The following is a 20165-nucleotide window of genomic DNA, read 5'->3' on the forward strand; positions in this document are numbered from 1 at the left end:
ATCGCCCCTGGTTTTCGTAGCTAAAAATATCGGTTTGCAGGGGTGGGTATAAGGGCCGCCCCTACAAATACATTATCAGGGGCGGGTGGGGGGTCACCTGCCTCTACAAATAGTTTTCTAGGGGCGTGTAGGGGCGGCCCGCCCCACCCGCCCCTGAATATGAATTAATAGGGGCGGGTGGGTGCGTCACCCGCCCCTAGAAAACTATTTGCAGGGGCCTAAAAATCATTTTCCATACCAATCCAAAAAATTGTTTAAATCAGAAAATATAGTAAACAATATCAAAATAAGCTGAAATTTATACCATACGCGTATTACTAAGATAGAAGTCCTTACTAGGGGCAAAAATTACGTGTCCATACATTAAATCTGCACGGTAAATGATAGAAGTCCATACATTACAACGAACATAACATTCAATCCATACAACTAGCTACTAGTTCTTACTACCACATAAAAAACGAAATGATACAAGCACACATTGTGCAACGAGAGTCTAACGGCGGCGACTGCGGTGTTGCTCCATGCGTATGACAGAGGATGGGCATGTAGTTGTGGCTTCAGGCACAACTTTCTTGAGTGCTTGCCGCTTCCAATGTCTCCTCATCTTTGTAATTATTATTCTCCAGAGCTGTAAAAGAATTGTGTTAGCAAAACGACAGCTGGTGTAGTTATTTTGTTTTAGTTGGATAGTTGTATACATAAGGATTGAAGTAATAACTGTACCATAGTAATTCTTCGTCTTCGTCGTGGTTGGATTCTTCTTGGTCCTCCTCCGCAACGTTCATTGGCTGTGTGTGATCCAATGGTGTGCTCGGTGGTGTCTCCATTACTTCGGTGGAACCAGATCCCCGTATCTCTTGAGGAGGAGAATCTTCTTCTTCAATCAGATGTGCATGAGAATACGCATGAGGTATTGCAGTTTATGGATTGTTTTGGTGCTAAAGTATGTAGTTAGAGGCAATGTATAGACAAGTTGAACCATACGTAATTGCAGACGACGTGCTTCATGTCCACCTCCTTGTCTAGAAGTCCCCGCACCATGGTAACCTTGGGGTTGCGGGTACAGTGTGTATCGGAGTGGAAAGTTGCTCGATGCTGAAGGGAAGAGTGACAATTGTTAGACGAAACAATTTCACATTAATGGAGCAAAGGTCTTTTGTAACTGCAGTTACCGTTCATGCTCGCGGCTAACTGGATTGCCGTTGGGTCGCCCGGTGGAAGAACATCAGCACGAATCCAAATTGGCCATATGCTCAAGTAGGAACCCCCTCTTTTCTGAACTTTGCGGATGGCTACATGTACAACACTAGGTATAACGTTCCTTGGAGCTAATGTGTGCGCCCTGATTGAGAAATCCACTTGCCTCGTATTGGTGTCGCGAAGGATACATATGTTCGCGAAGATTCTATGTAATATCGCGGGACACTGCAGAAATATTTGTGGTGGCAATCCAGATATGAGAAGACTGAGTGGTACGTTATTTCCTTGTGGACGTTGTTGTCTACCTTCTATCTGGTGCTCTACTGGAATAGACTCATCCAAGAATAAAGTAGTGGAACCATGGTTAGGCGTCCATCCTAGGATCGCAAGGACATGGTTCTCAACATGCATGTATGGACAGCTCATGATGCAAGTGGCTTCTTCGAATGATCGGGTTAGCAGCACATACTCGCCGAACAAACGAAAGACATTCTCTAGCGGAAGCCCTATGCCAGTGTTTTCCCTTACCACTTGCAGTAGCTCGCGGCGACTGACAGAATGGGGGACTTCTACTTGAATATGCGGACATGGAGGAAACTTAGTAACTATTAAGAGGCCGGCAAAAATCGGAGCGTGCAAGTTGAACTCATGTTCCTCAAAGATTGTCAAGTGTTCATAGTTGACATGTGCCATTGGTTGGTCCCCGGAGGATGGGGTGGCGGGGAGGTGGCACGGGGAGGAGGTGGCGGCGGCGGAGGAGGTGGAGGTGAGGTGGCGGGGAGGCGGCACGGGGAGGAGGTGGTGGGGAGGTGGCGGGGAGGCGGCACGGGGAGGCGGGGGCGGAGGAGGCGGCGGAGGAGGTGGCAGCGAGGAGGTGGCCGGGAGGTGGCACAGGGAGGCGGCGGCGGAGGTGGTGGCGAGGAGGCACGGGGAGGAGGCGGACGCGGCGGCGAGGAGGCATCAGATCTACGAGGGGGCGGTGGCGGAGGCGGCGGAGCGGTGCAGGGGCGGAGTGAACTCATGTTCCTCAAAGATTGTCAAGTGTTCATAGTTGACATGTGCCATTGGTTGGTCCCCGGAGGATGGGGTGGCGGGGAGGTGGCACGGGGAGGAGGTGCCGGGGAGGCGGCGGGGAGGTGGCACGGGGAGGAGGCAGCGGCGGAGGAGGTGGCTGTGTGGTGGCGGGGAGGCGGCACGGTAAGGAGGCGGCCAGGAGGCGGTGGCGGGGAGGCGGCACGGGGAGGCGGGGGGGGGAGGAGGCGGCATAGGAGGTGGCGGCGAGGAGGTGGCCGGGAGGTGGCACAGGGAGGCGGCGGCGGACGAGGCGGCGGCGGAGGTGGCGGCGAGGAGGCACGGGGAGGAGGCGGACGCGGCGGCGAGTAGGCGCCGGATCTACGAGGGGGCGGCGCGGGGGCGGAGGGGGCCGGAGTCGGCGGTGAGGAGGTGGCGGGTGCGGCGGAGGGTGCGCGCCGGATCTAACCTAGGGAGCAGCGTAGGGGCCGGCGCGGGGTTGGCGGGGGGGGGGGGGGGATGGTTCGGCGGCGGGGGAGCACAGAAAATTTTGGCAGCCTTCCGGCGTCTTCTCGCGCGCACCAGGGGAGTGTGAAAATTTGTCTAAGTCCTTAGATATTTATAGGAGCCCGATTTGTAGGGGCGGGTGGCGGCCTCACCCGCCCTTACAATCATATTTGTATGGGCATCCGTGGCGACGACCGCCCCTGCAAATGTATTTGTAGGGGCGGGTTCCCCTACAAATCTCTATTTGTAGGGGCGGGTGGCGGCATAACCCACCCCAGATAGTTTTCGAAATTTATTCCAGAATTTTTTTTAAATAAGAAAATATAGTAAACATTATCAAAACATAATGAAATTTTTACCATACGCATATAATAACGTGTAAAACACAACAAAATTAATAAACCAACATTACATTATATGTAATAAGAAAATATGTTCAAACGCTAGCCTCTACTAAGTCACTACTCTCTCATGCAATCTAAGAGCAACTTTGTCCTTTCCACACATTCAAACAATAAAAAGTCTGAATTGTACTGTTGGTATTTTTCACAAAAGGCACAAGTTGTTATATGCTAATGGTAAAAATTTCACGTTTTTCATATGTCGTTTGCTATTTTTTAGAATTAAATGATTTTTCAGAAACAATTAAGAAAACATTTGTAGGGGCGGGCATGGGCGTCACCCGCCCCTACAAATCTATTTCTAGGGGCGGACTGCGGCATCGCCCGCCCCTAAAAATAGTTTTCAAAATTTATTTTGGATATTGTTTTAAATCAGAAAATATAGTAAACATTATCAAAACATGCTGAAATTTTTACCATACACGTATTATGATGTGTAAAACACAGCAAAATTAATAAACTAACATTACACTGTATGTAATTAGAAAATATGTTCAAATACTAGCCTCTACTAAGTCACCACTCTCTCATACAATATAAGAGCAACTTTGTCCTTTCCACACATTCAAACAATAAAAAGTCTAAATTGTACTTTCGGTATTTTTCACAAGAGGCACAGGTTGTTATACGCTTATGGTAAAAATTTCACGTTTTTCATATGTCGTTTGCTATTTTTGTAGGATTAAATGATTTTTTAGAAATAATTGAGAAAACATTTGTAGGGGCAGGCGTGGGCGTCACCCGCCCCTACAAATATATTTCTAGGGGCGGACTGCGGCATCGCCCGCCGCTACAAATATGTTTCCATATATATAATGCACTTGTCTTTTTTTTCTCTTCATTCGCAGAGAGCTCGAGGGTAACTTTTCGCCGCCGCCGCCGCCCGACCCGCCTCCAGCGCCCTCGCCCTCCACGCCCGCGGCCACTTCCGCCCGCGCCCCCCTCCCACGCTCGATCCGCCACGCGCCTCCTCCCCCCGCCCGCGCGCCTCCTCCCCCGCCCTGCCGAACCCGCTCCGGATCTGAGCTAAGGTGAGATTCTTGATTTACTTTTAATGTTTTTTATGTATAACATTGGCTAGTAAGTGAAATTAGTTATTTAATATGAGAATAAGAAATGTAGTTAGTGCAATTAAATTAACTAATTAGTTTGGCAATAAGAAATTTAGTTAGTGAAATTAGATATTTAGTTTGAGAATAGGAAATGTAGTTATTGGAATTAGCTAACTAGTTTGAGAATAAGAAATGTAGTTATTGAAATTAGCTAATTAGTTAGACAATAATAAATGTAGTTATTGTAATTTTTCTATGAAGGCATATGGCAAGTGGTGGCTTTGGTGGTGGTGTGCCGCATCAGGATTACCCTTTGCTGCTGGCTCGCCCTCCTGGCATCATTTTCAGTAGAGTCAACAGGGCTAGACCGAGGTCATGTTCTCAACAGAACGTTATAGCTCCAAGCATAGTAAGACCCATCTTTTGAGTATGAGCCTTTTTTTGGCTTGATTAATAAGAATGGTTGATACTTATTAATGTTTTGTTGTCTCGAATGCAGCGGATCATATTTTAAATGGCTTACTGAAGTACTACAATGCCTAGGTGGTACACCTCTACAGGTGGAAACCACAAAACGCCTACAATTCAAGAAAATGACAATCTCTTTCGAGATACCATTAAGACAAGATCCAGGTACCATGATGGCAATAGTGGCTAGTGGGAAGGAATCACCAGTTCAGATGACTTATGAAAGAACTGCCATAAAAGCATGTCTTCTGGAACTTGAGAGCTATGGTTATCTGATTCCAGATTTGTTATGGTTTAAAATCAAAGCACTTCGACGGAATCAACATGATGTTGTAAGTATTTGTGAGAGCATTTCACGAGATAATCTACATGACATAGTAAGTGAATTTTGTTAATTTAAAGAATTATGATAATTTCTACGTGACATAGTATGTGAATTTTGTTAATCAAAACACATTTGTAAAATTTTTATTGCACCTCCATTGCAGGATATATTTGGTAACACCTTTGTGGCGATGAGTTTAGAAGAAATTTTATGTCAAGCTGTGGAGCAGTTGGGTTATTACTCCACTGAGGAGGGACCGGTACAGACAAGGGAAGGTCTCTACCAAAGTTCTTTTCAATTTTGAACCACGCTAGATCCTACAGCAGAACCAATGTTCACCATCTACGGCAAAGCACTTCCTCGTAGAAGTGAAGCAAAGGACAGTGCACTTATCCGCGCATTGATTTTCATTGACGATGCCCTGGGGTACAAGATTGGCGATGTTAAGTATGTTGACTACCTCTTGCTTCGGAATAATATTCGTTAGATGATGTAATGTAGGCATGCAATTCAACTTTTGTTAACTCTTCTATCTCTATGTGTAGTTTGTGAGTTGTGACTATGTATTGCACACTATTCGTGTAATTGTGAACTTATGTTAAATCTTCGGATGATGAGCCAATGCGTCTTGGTTTTAATTTGTCGATCGGGTTAAGGTCAGTGAACAACAGATTGCTACCTGGACCGGCTATTTGCCCACCATACTTCTGGCTATTGGCCCACCATACTTCTAGAATTTGTAGACTCAAAGTACAATATTTCATCCTGTAAGAGTTCAAAAGTATGTGCTCTCCATAGGCTTGGTATTCACATGAACTTTGACTAATCCACACCATCGAGATCTAAATCAAGCGAGAGGCAAAGAGAGGTTCATTGGATCCAAAAAAAAACAAAAAAAAACCTTTATAACCACTTATAGGGGCGGACAGGGCGGTGAGCCGCCCCTACAAATAGTGTTTCTAGGGGCGGCTCACCCCTACAAATAGGTCCATTTTTAGGGGCGGGCGGGAGGGTGAGCCGCCCCTAGAAACACCATTTGTAGGGGTGCCTCACCGCCCCGTCCGCCCCTATAAATGGCGTCCACTTGCAGGGGCGGCCGGGGGGGGGGGGGGGGGGTGAGCCACCCCTACAAATGGTGTTTCTAGGGGCGGCTGAATTGCTACAGTGTCTATGGCTATTTGTAACAACAGGTCAAATTTAGGTCCGCCCTAAAAAAAAACCGGGCGTTGCTACAAATCGTTTTTGCAGTAGTGTAAGTGAGATAGAGAATGCAAACTCCCCTGGTGACAAAGGCGATTTTTACCGAGGTATCGGAAAGCAACGCTTTCCAATAGTCCTCGTTGTTGGAGCCTCTCTCAAATGGAATGCCCGCACAAGGGCATAAACTCCCCGGTCGAGTAACTCCATGGATAGTCAACGAGCCTTCCCCATGCACAAGTGGGTCTCCGCCTTGCCTCTTTCGAACACTCCCCGTCGCTTCTCTATTCGGTAGAGCTTTTGGCAACTCGCCGTGGGCCTCTCCTCCTACTCACAACTCAAGGTGGCCTCTCTACAAACTCGGTTGGAGGGTCTCGTAAGACTTTCTTACCACCTACTCACTCTTGTTGGTGTGCACAAGCACCGATACAAAGGAGGTATGTAAACCTCGCCTAACTCTAGGCTAATCCCTAAAGCAATGTGCTAAGAGGCCTAAACTATCACTAATCAAGATCTAAGCCTTATGCTAATTTCCTAAATCTTCTCTTGAGCACTTTGGTGGCTAGAGCATGTGTGAATGTGAAATGCAAGCCAATAGCTTTTCCAAGATCTAACACCCTTGAAATGTCCGGGCAATGGGGGTATAAATAGCCCCAACCAAAGAAACTAGCCATTGCTCCAACGGGCAGGAAATCCCTCATTGACCGACTAAATCGGTCACTCCATTTTGTACTGACCGAATGGATCGGTCACACTGTGCAATAGAGTCGTTGGATGGTTGATGTGTCGCTGACTTCTGGGCCCCACAAGCTTGACCGACTAGTTCGATCCTGCTCTCCTGTACTTGACCGACTTGATTGGTCATTCCAGAGCTATTGTTTTTCTTCGCAGCTCCATCGATTGATTTGGTGGTCTGTTGATCTATATGACCGAATGAGTCGGTAAGTGCAGTAGCTTCTACTCCTACTTGTCCTTACTCACAGATTGATTCGGTGTCCTTCACATGGCCATGACCGAATGGATCCGTCATTCCAGAACCTTATGCTGTTGTGCCCTCAGTGACCGATTGAATCGGTGCTTCTTCAGTACACTGACCGAATGATTCGGTCAATGCGTCGGTCAGTGTTCTTGCCTTGTTTTGAATTTGTTTCTTCGTGAGTTTTTGTCTGGGCTTCTCTTCCATGATGTCTTGTTGCTTTAAGGTCTTCTAGCTAGGGTCTTGTACAAATCTTCTTGACCTTAGTTCATCACTGTTTGATTCCCCAAGTCCATTACTCGCATCCATGAGACTAACCCTTGTATACTCGCAAACGTTGTTAGTCCATGAGTTAGTGTTGACACACAATCACCAAAATCACTAATGGCCTAACTAGTTCCATTTTTCTTACAATCTAAGTTGCCACAAAATTAATTTGTTATGAAAATAAATTGTCATAAAAATAGAATCAGTCATATATATAAGTTGTCGTAAACATAATATGTTATATATATGAGTAGTAAAAAAAGAGTAAATTGTTGTACACATAAGTTTGTATACAAAACTGCTATAAAAACAAAGTTTTCCACGGATGTAAAACAAAAGTTGCCATAAAAAGAACATCTATTATGCACATGAGTTACCCCACATATATGATACAAGTTACTGCAAATAAAATCGATCATACACTCATACACATGAGTTGATACAAAAACAATAGTTGATATACACCTAAATTGTTGCTACAATAATATGATATACACATAAGTTGCTACATAAAAGAGAGCAAAGTCATCACATAAGTTGCCACTAGTGTAAAACATCATTAAAACATATGCAAGTAGGGTCTTGTTTTATTCGTCTCATCAAGTAGAATACATTGGTGCAATCAGTTCTCAAAATGAAGATGATATGAATTAGATAAAATATTTTTCGGATAGCTACATACAAAAAAAATCCATTTTCTCTTCACGCTTGCTGCGTGTGTAGGTATGGTGTCGCTGGGTCATGGGCGGCTAAGCTTAGAGCAACTCCAACCCACCTCCTACTTTTGGCACCCCTATTCCACCCATATGAGAGTCTCTCATCCTGTTTCTCTCTCCTATTTCACAATGAACTCCAACAGACCTCTCATACTTACTCCTATATCTCCAACTTCCTCATTCTTTATTAATATGAAGCAACTACCATGAGGATTATTTTGAATTACCCCATTTTATTTTTGCACGATTTATTTCCAACGGCTATATTTCAAACTGCTATATATCTTGTTGTTAGCAAGGCAACAAATTAAATGCTGAAACAATAAAACAAAAATGCATACTCTATCTTGCTCCGTCAATCTGCTTTCCTGCCTTCTTTAGACATGACCATACCAGGAACAAAACTTGTTAACTGCTTCTAGAATGATACCCCAACGATGAGCAAGAGAACCACAATTACTGTCAGTCTCGAAATCCTTGTGCAAGTGGTAGTGCTCATGAATTCTTTCCTAGTAAGTAGCACGAGGTTGATCAATGTCTTGTACTGCATCCATACTAATTTCTAACCATGCTGCCACCAACAGATTGTCCTCCTTAACACTAAAATTTTTGGATCTCTTCTTGTTACCTTTCACACCAGTGCTAGCTTCAATAGCTGCAGCCTCTCTGAAAACTTGTTCCTCTTGTGGGCAAGCATATTGAGTCTCAACAACTTCCACATCATGGCTGTCACTAGCATTGGTCCCAAGCATTTCCAGATCATGGCTGCCACCACCATTGCTTGCAAGCATATTGATCATCCAGGGTTCCATCTTGCTCCCTGCATTATCGGATCCAACCATATCACATAAAAATTGCAAGAAAATTTTAGAAATCAAATGGCTCTGTTGAAGCTACGCAAAAAAGGGTTGTTCAATTGCCCATGTTCCTCTCCTCCCCGACCTCCCTCCCCTTAGAGCGCTACCTCCCTCCCTTCTACCTCTGCCTCCCTTCTCTGTTGCTCTCCCTCCCTGCGACGCGGATCACAGGCAGTCGGCGCACTGCCTGCTTGGCGCACTGCCTGCCCGGCACCACAAGAGGGCGGCGCAGACACCACCCGGCGCAGCGCCCGCGCAGCGGCCACAGGCGGCCGGCCCAGCGCTCGCACGGAGGTCATAGGCGGCCGGCGCAGAGCCCGCTCCGTGCAGCGCCCGTGTCGCGGCTACTGCCGCCCCCTCCCACACCTCCCCTATCTCCCTGTGTCCGGATAACCCCGCCGGCCTGGCTGTCACACCCGGTTTAGGAGGGAAACCGAATGCATTCTCATATGTGCGCCAGGATCAGTTTACACACATACGATAGACAATAAAGTGAATATCATAACAATGCTATAATGAAAGAGAGTATTAAAGACTTTATTACATAACCGAATATCTTAGTCTTAAGCGAATAAATAGCGTCTCAGAGTAATAGCGGAATCCTCAAGCACAGGCAGTCGACTGGGAGACATATGCCTAGAAATCTTTGAAGTCTTCTGGATACTCCGGGCAATTGTTATCTTGGTCTGAACAGCGTTATGCAAGGGTGAGTATACTTATGGTTGGTACTCAACAAGTAGTAGGGAAACAACTATATATTACATGCAAGGCTGAATCAAGGAATAGCTGACATGGTTTAACTGCGATAAGCACTTTTAATTGATCAAGTTTTACTTAGCAAGCATTAACTAGATGTAAGTTTATACCATTAACCCAAGTAAGAGTAAAGTAACAACAATATCATCATAAGTAACCATCATCAGCATCATAAATAAAGCATCGATTTAGATCATCTTCAAGTTTAATTATCATGTGAGGGTCCAAGCCGCTCTTGACCGTGAGCACGGCTAACCGGTTAGTTTTAACTCTGCAGAGGTTGTACACTTTCCCCACAATTCATGTTTCCCATGTCGCCTGAGGTAGCTAGCCTCTTAAACACTTCCTTTGGTGAGTGACTCCCTATATGTAAGTGTTGGTCCCTACAATTGCAGTCCCTTAGAAGACACCGCTTCATTCACCTACTCCACCACACAAGCCCAAACACCACCAAACGAGCCACCCCAACACCACATATAGTTCATCTAATTAATTAGCCAAGACCAGAGCCACATATTATTGTGGTTGTACTGTTTTCCTGGGTGGTTCTCCATGTTCCGATTAAAACATATGATCTTGTTTAACAACATAACCATAGAACATGAAGTAACATAGGTAGCATTTGTATCATATATCTCTAACCATGATCTAAGTATAAGCAACTAGCAATTCTACACAACATAAATAAAATACCCGGGTTGATCAAGGCATGGATAAACAAACTAGGTAAAAATCCTTAATTGGGTTCCCATCATATTATAGACACATGCATACAATAAAGCAAATGTGAATAAATTGTGAATTATTTAGGACAAAAGTATGATCAAGGGGACATTTGCCTTCCTCGAAAGGCTGCTGTTGATAAGCATCTTCAAAGCCTTACTCCTGCTGACCCTCGAACTGCGTGTCGTCTACGCATCACACAAGCACATACAAGCAAACACATGCAACAAATAAGAAACAATACACCAAACAATATAAACAATACAAAACAAGAGTATAAAACTATTCTACGCATTGCAAGGATTGCGTGAGCGCAAGATTTGTCGAAAACGGATTTAAAACGGTGAATTTATGGCTAAAACAAGGTTATAAAGGCTTATTTGTAAGGGTTTTGAAATATCAGGGGCTAAAACATAAAGAAAAGGACTATTTTGAAAAGATTCTCGTACTGGTGTGGACTGCGGGTTAATTTTAGAGAACCAGGGGGCTTCTTTTGCAAAATTACCACAGTTGACCGGTACTTAACTAATTGACAGGGGTTTAATCTAATATGGGCCGTTGGATGGAGATCTAGCGGCTCGGGTTGAAAAGGGGCGGCTGGCGGCGGCGTTGCATTGCCGGCGGCGAGGCGTGAGCAGGGTTAAAAAAACCGGCCGGAACCGGTCCGGTTACCGCGGTTACCGGTCTAACCGACCCGGACCGGTTCCGGTTCTGGCCGGTTTCAAACCGGGCCAAATTCAAATTTTAAATTTGAATTCCAAAAAATAGAAAAATTCCAAAAAAATTTTAAAAATACTTTAAATTGCGACGAATCTAATGGTGTCAAATTTTTTTAAATATTCGTTCATTTAGTATACTTTGCGAGCATTTGAAGTTAAACAAAAAAACGTGCATACAAAAGTATACAAATACAATGTAAAAGTAGTACAAAAGAAGGTTGGAGGGTTCATTTAGGCTAAAACATATTATACAAACATTCATTTAGTATATTTTGCGGGCATTTGAATTTAAACTAAAAAAGAAAAAAATTTGAATTTAACCTAAACCGACCGGTTACCGGTCAAACCGACCGGTAACCGGTCAAACCGGACCGGTAAACCGGTCTAACCGGACGGTTAGCCGTTCGAAACCGGTATAATTGCGGGTTTTGAATTCAAATTTGAGTTTGACCGGTTTTTACCGGTAACCGGTCAAACCGGACCGGTTAACCGGAACCGGTGGCCGGCGGTTCGGTGGAATCGGTCGGATAAAAAAACCTTGGGCGTGAGGCGGTGGCTTGCCGGCGTAGGCTGGAATCGGCCGTCCGGGCGGGGTTTTCTGCGTGGTTCGGATGAGAAGCTCGAGTGCGAGCTCGCGAACTCGATTAGGGGGGTTTGGGGGGGATCGCTAGGGCGACGGAGGGCTCGCGCAGCGGCGAGGCGGAGCTCCGGTGAGCAAATCCGCTCGAGCGAGAGCGAGAGAGAGAGAGAGAGAGGAAAATGGGCTTCAAGCTTTCTCACCACCCGGCGAAGCTTTTGCGGCGGTCGAGAGCGACGGAGCGGCGGCGGAACGACGGCACGGCGGCAGGCTCCGATCTCCTGACGATGGTGGCGGCGTAAGCTAGGTTTTACGAGGGCGAAGGCGGCGGCGGCTTCGGATAGGGGTCAAGGCGTGGTCCACGGCTCTATTTATAGGGGCAGCGGATGCCTGGGCGTGTGGGCCCAAGGGGAGGCGAGGCAAGCCCTGGTTAGACTCGAACCCGAGTCCTGGCCGGGCACGACTGAGGGGAAGCCCCTGACGGGCGGGTCCCGCGCGTTAGAGAGAGGGAGAGGGAGGGGCGCGGAATGGGCCGAACACGGGAGCTGGGCCGCGAGGGGGGTTGGGCCGGCGGAGAAGAGGTTCGGCCCGCGGGAAAAAAGAAAGGAAGGGAAGGATTGGGCCGGGTTTGGGCTGCGGGGAAAAAGAGAAAAAAAAAAGAAAGGAGAGGGAGTGGGCTGGGCTGGAAAGAGAGAGAGGGGAAGAAAAGATTTTCCTTTTTTTTGAACTTGATTCAAACATATTTAATTTAAATTTGAATTCAAAAGAATTCAAACTCAAGTTGAACAACAGACAAATAAAGATGCAAAATGGCATTAATGCTCACAACCTATTTTCCTTATATTTATTTTATGGCTAAATAAATTATTTAATTTCCGATGAATGCTCTAAAATGCAAGATAAAATAAATAAAGCCTTATCGGCCTATAACAAAACCAATTAAATTATTTGGGTTCCTGAATTGAAAATTAGGGTGCTACACTGGCGGGCGAGCAGGTCCGGCCATCTCCTGCTCCCGCACGCTACAGGGGGGCTCGGCGCGCGCGGATCCATTGCAGCGCATGGGGCCGCGTAGATCCGGCAGCAGGGAGCGCAGATTCGGCCACCGGCACTGCCGGCCCTCCTCTATCACCCTAGATCCACTCATGGTTAACCAAACCGGTGGGAACTGGTCCGGTTTGACCGGTTACCGGTCAAACCGGTCCGGCCTGGTTTCGGTTTGGGCCAGTACCAAACCGGCCCAAATTCAAAATTCAAATTTAAATTCAAAAAAATGAAAAATTCCCAAAAATACTTCAAGGTGCGACGAATCTAATGGTGTCAAATTTTCTCAAAAATTCGTCCATTTAGTATAGTTTGCGGGCATATGAAGTTAAATCAAAAAAAGAAAAAGAAAAAATGGGCCGGCCCATTAAGGCCCACCGCATATGGCGACCGGTAAACCGGTCAAACTGGCCGGTAAACCGGTCAAACAAGGAAACCACTTTTAAACCGTCGGATTTTTTGGTTAAAACACCGGTAACCAGTCAGACCGGACCGGTAAACCGGTCAAACCGGTCGGTATACCAGTCGGAACCGGTTACACATGTGCTTTTGAATTTGGATTTGAATTCAACCGGTTTCCACCAGTTTCCGGTCAAACCGGTCCGGTAAACCGCTATCGGAGGGCGGCGGTTTGAACCGACTGGTCGGTTTTGTAAACCCTGGATCCACTACGTGGCTTGCAAAATTAAAAATGGATGGATACGACGGGGAGGAGTGTACCTGGCGGGAATGGCGTCCCAGCCGGCGCGGGAAGGGGCGACGGTTGCTTCTCCAGTCGGATGAGAGCCCGGACCAGGTCTCCTAGATGTAGGAGGTCCGACCTCACAGATGAGAGGTCTCCCATCGTTAGGAACGTGATGAGAGATGGGTTGGAGGGGATTTTTTTTGGTTTTTCTCTCCTAAAAACAGAATAGGAGGTGGGAAAGGGAGTGGGTTGGAGTTGCTCTTAAGGTATAGCAAAACATAAGATGGATGATCTAGTACGTGGGTTGCTAGGCCGCTGATGCAAGATAGACCATAGGCGGATGGGCGTGCGGTCTCACACTCGTGCTGCCGCGTGACCAGTCATGGATTAATTTTTTCCAATCTCAAAGTTCTGAACTCTCACTTCATTGTTCAGCTGGGCCGTTCTTCATATGTAAATCTATATTGCTGAACCAAAGGGAGGCCTGCGGGAGCCTCAGCTGTTCGTCCACTCATGTCGTGCTGCGTGTGACTCATATTGCGTAAAAAAAAGCCCGCATGGCACAGAGGTGTCACCACGAAGCCTGCTCCGGCCGCTCGCATCTGCCTTACGCGCAGGACAAGTCGGCGGCCTCCGCTTCCTCGCTACGCATCCAGCGGTGATGTCATTGCCTCTTCACCAAATCAAGGACACGAGGCGCATCACTCGGTCTGCGTTAGCTTCTCCTACTCTTCGCGCTGCTCCGGTCGGATGAGTCTCCCCAATCCCTCGCCTTCGCCTCCTCTGTTTCTCCGCCCGAGTCTCAACATGATGTCCCAGTGCGGTGGCTCCTGCTATGGCCTCGCGGAGTGGCGGGGCGCGGCGATGGCGGGTGGCCGCCGGTCAACCGTCGCCTTCTCTGCCCGTCATCAGCGCCGCCGCCGTCCTCCGAATGCCCCTTGTATGACGGCAGGTTGAGTTGATGCCGTTGACGGCCGTCCCTGCACAACCCCATCTGCTGATGTGATTATTTTATCCCATCACAGGATCCCATCGATGGCTGGAATGCTGGATCCGTCGAGCGAGCCCCATCCCCAACCCCATCTGCTGATGTGATTATTTTATCCCTCCTCACAAGCGAGTCTCTCTTGATTCTTCATACTTTAGTGTCCCATTACATTTAGTTGGCATAGTTAAATTGATTGCTTTAAACTTTACAGAAACTTCATGCTTCCTTTGACCGATTTGTATTATCACGTTAGTCATATATTAGCCACCTGTGCATCCTGTGATTTACACAATTACACTTCATATTTTCCCTTTGCGCTTCAGATTTTCCCTTTGCGTTTATATGTGTGCCTTCTGAGTGGAGCCAGAACATACACCTAAATGTTGTTATGCTGCCTACTTTTCAGCATATAAATCTTTCTCCTGAGCTATGTTATGTTTCTTATACGTTGTGCAGTGCATATGGGCGTGCCAGTGCCTGCAGACGTGGATGATTTGCTGAGGCTATGTTTCTGGACATGGTCAAATGATACACAAGGCTGAACTCTATTTTCATGTTAAAAAGTTCAATTTCATGTCATTGGAAATGTGAGAATTCTGAAGTATGTGGCCTTGTTGGGTTTCCGTAGTTTGGTAGGGGCTGAAATTCCTCATTGATTGACGATTGAAGTGTTATGACTATTGTTTCATGTTAAGCCAATATTGCGTATCAGCATTTACTAATTAAAGATTGTGAATTTGATACAGACTTGCAAATTTAACTTTGGTTACATCAATGTGCAGGTACGAGGCAAGGAGATATATAGAACTAAAAGCTGGTTCCTTTTCATTGTTTGCCATAAAATTTAGCCGGCGTAACACAATTTAGGTTTGTCACATATTGGGTGCTAGATTTCGATGTATGAGTCCATTTGTTTTTCTTTCATTCCTATGCAGGAACTTATTTTTTTATTGCACAACTTCTTTCCAAAATTCAAGGTTAGTTCTCTCTGTATATACATCTATATTTCCATTCTGTGATATTCGCCCATTATTTGTTTGTAGCTATGTCAGTGATGGTAGCTTATTTAAAAATAGATAAAGTTATTAGTATAAATCTGTAGCTCTTGAATGATGGTAGCTTATTTAAAAATAGATAAAGTTATTAGTATAAATCTGTAGCTCTTGAACATCATATTTACCTTCCTATATTTATTAAGTTGCATACCTGTACCTTATATTTTATCAAATTGCATTGCTGGTTCTACTTTTTTTTCCTTATATTTTGCTTTCACAAAGAGTAAATGCGATGTGCATACCTGAAGAAAGTGCATGTAGTTTTGTGAGATACCAAATATGACCAGTTTTGGTCTAGATGTAACTGCTTTAGGCACAACTAGCCTATCAACATGATATTCAGGGTTTAAGATCCACCATATCTTGCCTTAATCAGACGAGAAGTCTATCAAAGTTTCTCTTTTGGCAAATTGTATTTTCTTGCAGTTTCATATTTAAATAAGCATTTATTTCCTAGGCTTTAGTGCTTGCAAAGATGTGGTCACATCTTCAATGCCTTTTTCACATGAGAGGTGCTATGTTCACTGATTAGAATGGATTCAACTGATGCTCTAGGATAGTGATCATGATGCCAGTGGCATAATTGTCATATTCAGTAATTATCATTATTTTTATGCACGGGCAATGTTATCATTATGATTTTAAGAAATAAATTGCTTTTGGCCTATTGGCAACTAATTTTATTTCCAGTGGCTTCCTCATGCACTTCTGCCTTAGGCCTTTGAATATGATTGTCAGTGGCAGATAGTAACCTGCATTATAAATATTACCAGTCATTTTGCCCCTTTCATCACTCAAATATCAAATAGTTTTCTATAGTTGAAAAGCGCTGGGTTCCAAAATTGCCTCAGGAAGGTATATGCACATTCGCTCTGCTTAATCTTAAGTTTTTCATTACAAGTTGGTGTTGCCACTGTGTTACTTTGTGATTAAAGCAGCCTATTCTTGCAAAGTACAGAAAGCATAGGGGCAAATTTTGTAGTCGTGGATTGTTGAAACATGTTTATCTCCATTGTTTAATTTGATGTTGGAGGGTTTGGCATTAGCATACTACTGTAAAAGTTCATCTAAAAGTAGTTCGATCCTTGCTTATTTGACTGAGTTCCATTAGTTGTGTATATTACAAGTTTACCCATGCATTGTTGCAGGTTCATCAAAGGTAATTCATGATTCCATGTATCACTTGGACAGACTTAGATGACTATCATTTTTAGATTGTGATAAATTTCCAGAATATGTTTATGGTTAGTTTAATTGATTTTTTTGTTATTACAAAGTGTTATAATTCCTACTTAGGATATCTCACGAAAATCTCACATTTGCTGCAGGCTTTTTTCTCTATATGCTGTGTTGCTTGCTAATCGGACGGATAAAGTTTCTGGTTCAAGATAGTTTGCCACATGTACCTTTTTTTCGTGCTTCAGATCAAATTACTGATGTATGAATGTACAGGAAAATGATCATTTGCAGCATTTTTTCCTGTTAGATATAGCCATCTATTAAGTTTGACGAGGCTCTAAACGTATCTACTGTATATGAACAAAAATCTACCACATTTATTTTCAATTGTATAAATTAGAGTTGTCCATTGATCATGGCAGTCTACTTACTGTCCTCTCGCCCACCATCATGCCATGTCTAGCACTTTCTTTGCTGCAGCAAATAAGCTCTCACATGCCACACAACCATATACACTCACATTACCTGTAGGCGCGGCGTTAGCGCGCCAATATTTCTAGTACTTCTGGTAGCCAGTCTGTACTCGCTTCATGCCTTCAAGCATGTGACGGATTCGGGGCGTGACTGGCGGCTGTCTATCCATCGTCCAAAATTGATCCAACGTGAGTGGCAGATTTACTCTTTTTCTTAGCAGGGGAACACGGGGGATGGACTTGCTTTAGCGCTGGTCAACGTGCACGCGGCCTCCGCTTTCTCCTGCGCCGCCCCGGAGCAGGTGGTGGTCTGCGACGGAGTACGTTGGAGCCACCCCCCGGAGGAGAGGAACGAGACCCCGGAGTTCTCCCGCGCACGCCCCGGAGGAGATGGTGGTCCGCGTCGGAGCTGTCCGCGCCTCCCCGGAGGAGAAGACGACGGGGACTCTACCTCGACGCCATGAAGAAGTGGCAGGGGCGCTGCCGCTTGAGCGCTTGGGTACTCCGCGTCGATGCCGTGGAAGAGAAGGGCCGGGTGGGCGTCGGCACGTCGTGGAGGTGAGGGAGGAAGAGGGAGAAGGGCTGGGCAGCCGTCAGCATGTCGTGGCGGTGAGGGAGGAAGAGGGAGATAAGGGCCGGGCAGCCATCGGCACGTCGTGGCGGTGAGGGAGGAAGGCTACCGCAGGCTCCGACCGTAAATGATCTGCTATCCTATGGCGCAGCTACCCATAGCAACTGACGGCTGAGATCTACGGTTGGAGATTCGTGCAAGAATGTTAGCAACGATTGGATTAACATTTAATCAGGTTCGGGAACAGTAGACGCAGTGACGCGAAAGTCAAACGCAACCGTGTGAACTGGGTTGGAGGTTGCTTCTACTGTAAGCCTCCCCAGTAGACGACAACGCATTTTTCCCCATCACCATTTCTTCCCCGCGAGGAAGAGGACCATCTCCATTTGCGAGTGCATCAAGATATGCAAGCTCCAATCACAACCGAAGAACTGGCTGCCGTGGAAGCTCCGGTGGATTCGAGCCGGAGGTTGCATTTTTCGCCTCCGGCGGCTTTCAATCAATTGGATGGGAATGCAGAAATTATTCCCAGGTTAGCGGTGTCACTCTCACTGCAGCCAGATTCTGACGGGGGCGCTGCAGATTCCTCGCCTGGGGCAGCCAATCGGGCATGTGATCCTCTATTCCTCTCCGTTTGTTGGACGACTCCGAAATCGAGCTACATACGCCGCGGGCAGTATCTCTGGCCGAGCACGGGGTGGTTTCTGTCATCGCTGGAGAAACAATAAACAACCAGCTCGTCGGAGAACCGCGGCATGGGAGACGGTTAGTCTGAACTTCCCTTCCTGTTTTTGGTTTAGTGTAACTTTTGGCCAAATTTGTTCATAATAAATTGATAGCAAAATTAGATTACATCTGAATATCAATTATACTGCTAATTTAGTGCAGTAGGTTCTTTAAGGGGTTTTAGATTCATTTTTGTAGTGCATCTATGATTCAACGTCATGGAAACGCTGCAGGAAATCAGCTAGGGATGGGCCAAGTGCTCGTATAGCTCCTAATGAGGAGAGGGCTATTTTATTAGCACTGAAGCGTGGTTGCAAAAAGCCCTGGTGGTACAATTTTCTATCCAGATGAAGGCACAATCTTCAACAGTTGTGAAGAAGCAAGAGAATTCTACAACCTCTATTAATGGGAAGTTGGATTTGGTATTAGGTATGGTAGAAGTAACAAGAACATCAAAGGATACGCAACAAGGCAAGACATTGTCTGTTCATGCGAGGTATGTTAGTTTTTCCAATTTCCTGCATGTGTTTAAGCAATGTTTAACTACTATTACGTTCAAATGTCTATTATCCAGCCAACGTCGCACATTTACAACTTTATATTAGGTGATATAAAACACAAAAGCAGTGAACTGTTCTATACTACTACAATACTGACATCTTCTTTTTCTTTTCTGTAAAAAATTTAACTTCAGGGATTTGACAGACAGTCAAATGCTGCATCAGTAAGGACATGATGTAAGACAATGATAAGACTGCTACGGACCAGTGATCATGCTTGGTACATTAACAGAATCTGTGATGTCCACAACCACAAGCTGTCGGAAGGTTTCACGGGAAAAAACAAACAGTGGAATTCACACAACACCATTGATGCAACCCCAAAGCATTTCGTTCAGAAATTGAGGGAGAACAATGTAAGCATTGGAAGGGTATGTAGCATCCTAAAGGTATCAAATGCTAACCCTGCTCAGCACATCAGGAAGGAAACAATCAGAGCATTGCGTGCAAAATTATCAAGAGAAAATTTGCAAGATGATATTGGCAAAACACTTAAACTACTCGATGAGATGAAACGAAGTGATCCTCACATGTTAGTTAGGTTTAAGCTAGATGGTGAGGGAACCATACGCTCCATGTTTTGGTGTACAGGGAAGAACAAGGTGGACTATGAGCACTTTGGCGATGCTATAACATTCGACACAACTTACAAAACCAACCTATGCAGCTTGCCTTTTGGTTTCTTTGTGGGTATTAACAACCATTTTCAGTCCATAATTTTTGGGGGTGTAATGCTGACCAGCGAGACCACAGAAGAATGTTAGTGGGCATTCACAAATTTTGTAGAAGTGATGGTCATTCTGCCCCACGGACAATGCTCATAGGTATTTCTTTTTCGCTGTGTGGATCAGAAATGTCACTAATTTCAATATCTAGTATGCTAAGCTAATTTTTCTTAACTAACTAATGCAGATCAATGTGCAGCCATGGCAAAGGTATAAGGGCGGTGCTGCCTAACACAATGCATCGATGGTGCAGATGGCATGTTTTCAAAAGTGCAAAGAAGAAGCTAGGGAAAGTATATTCGAAAAACAAGAAATTCAAGGCAGAGTTCAGTTCAGTGATCTGATAACAAATGAGACGAACAAGGAGAAATTCGAGGATTGCTGGGCCAAGCTAATCAAAGGCA

General features: G+C 45.4%; 2 long non-coding RNA genes across 3 annotated transcripts; both read left to right on the forward strand.

Annotated features, from left to right (window-relative positions):
- The first annotated feature begins 14125 nt into the window (after positions 1 to 14125).
- Positions 14126 to 17256, forward strand: LOC120686368. Of its 2 annotated transcripts, none has more exons than XR_005680149.1 (4): positions 14126 to 14436; positions 14510 to 14575; positions 14929 to 15104; positions 15255 to 17256. It is a non-coding gene; the product is annotated as an uncharacterized LOC120686368 (long non-coding RNA). The 2 variants fall into 2 exon arrangements; XR_005680148.1 differs by having other exon boundaries at positions 14929 to 15059.
- A 710-nt stretch (positions 17257 to 17966) lies between these two features.
- On the forward strand, positions 17967 to 20038 carry LOC120686370. The gene is made up of 4 exons (XR_005680150.1): positions 17967 to 18515; positions 18710 to 18972; positions 19171 to 19860; positions 19949 to 20038. It is a non-coding gene; the product is annotated as an uncharacterized LOC120686370 (long non-coding RNA).
- Positions 20039 to 20165: the final 127 nt, after the last annotated feature.

This window comes from Panicum virgatum, chromosome 8N (genome assembly GCF_016808335.1).
Source record: "Panicum virgatum strain AP13 chromosome 8N, P.virgatum_v5, whole genome shotgun sequence".
Lineage (NCBI taxonomy): Eukaryota > Viridiplantae > Streptophyta > Magnoliopsida > Poales > Poaceae > Panicum > Panicum virgatum.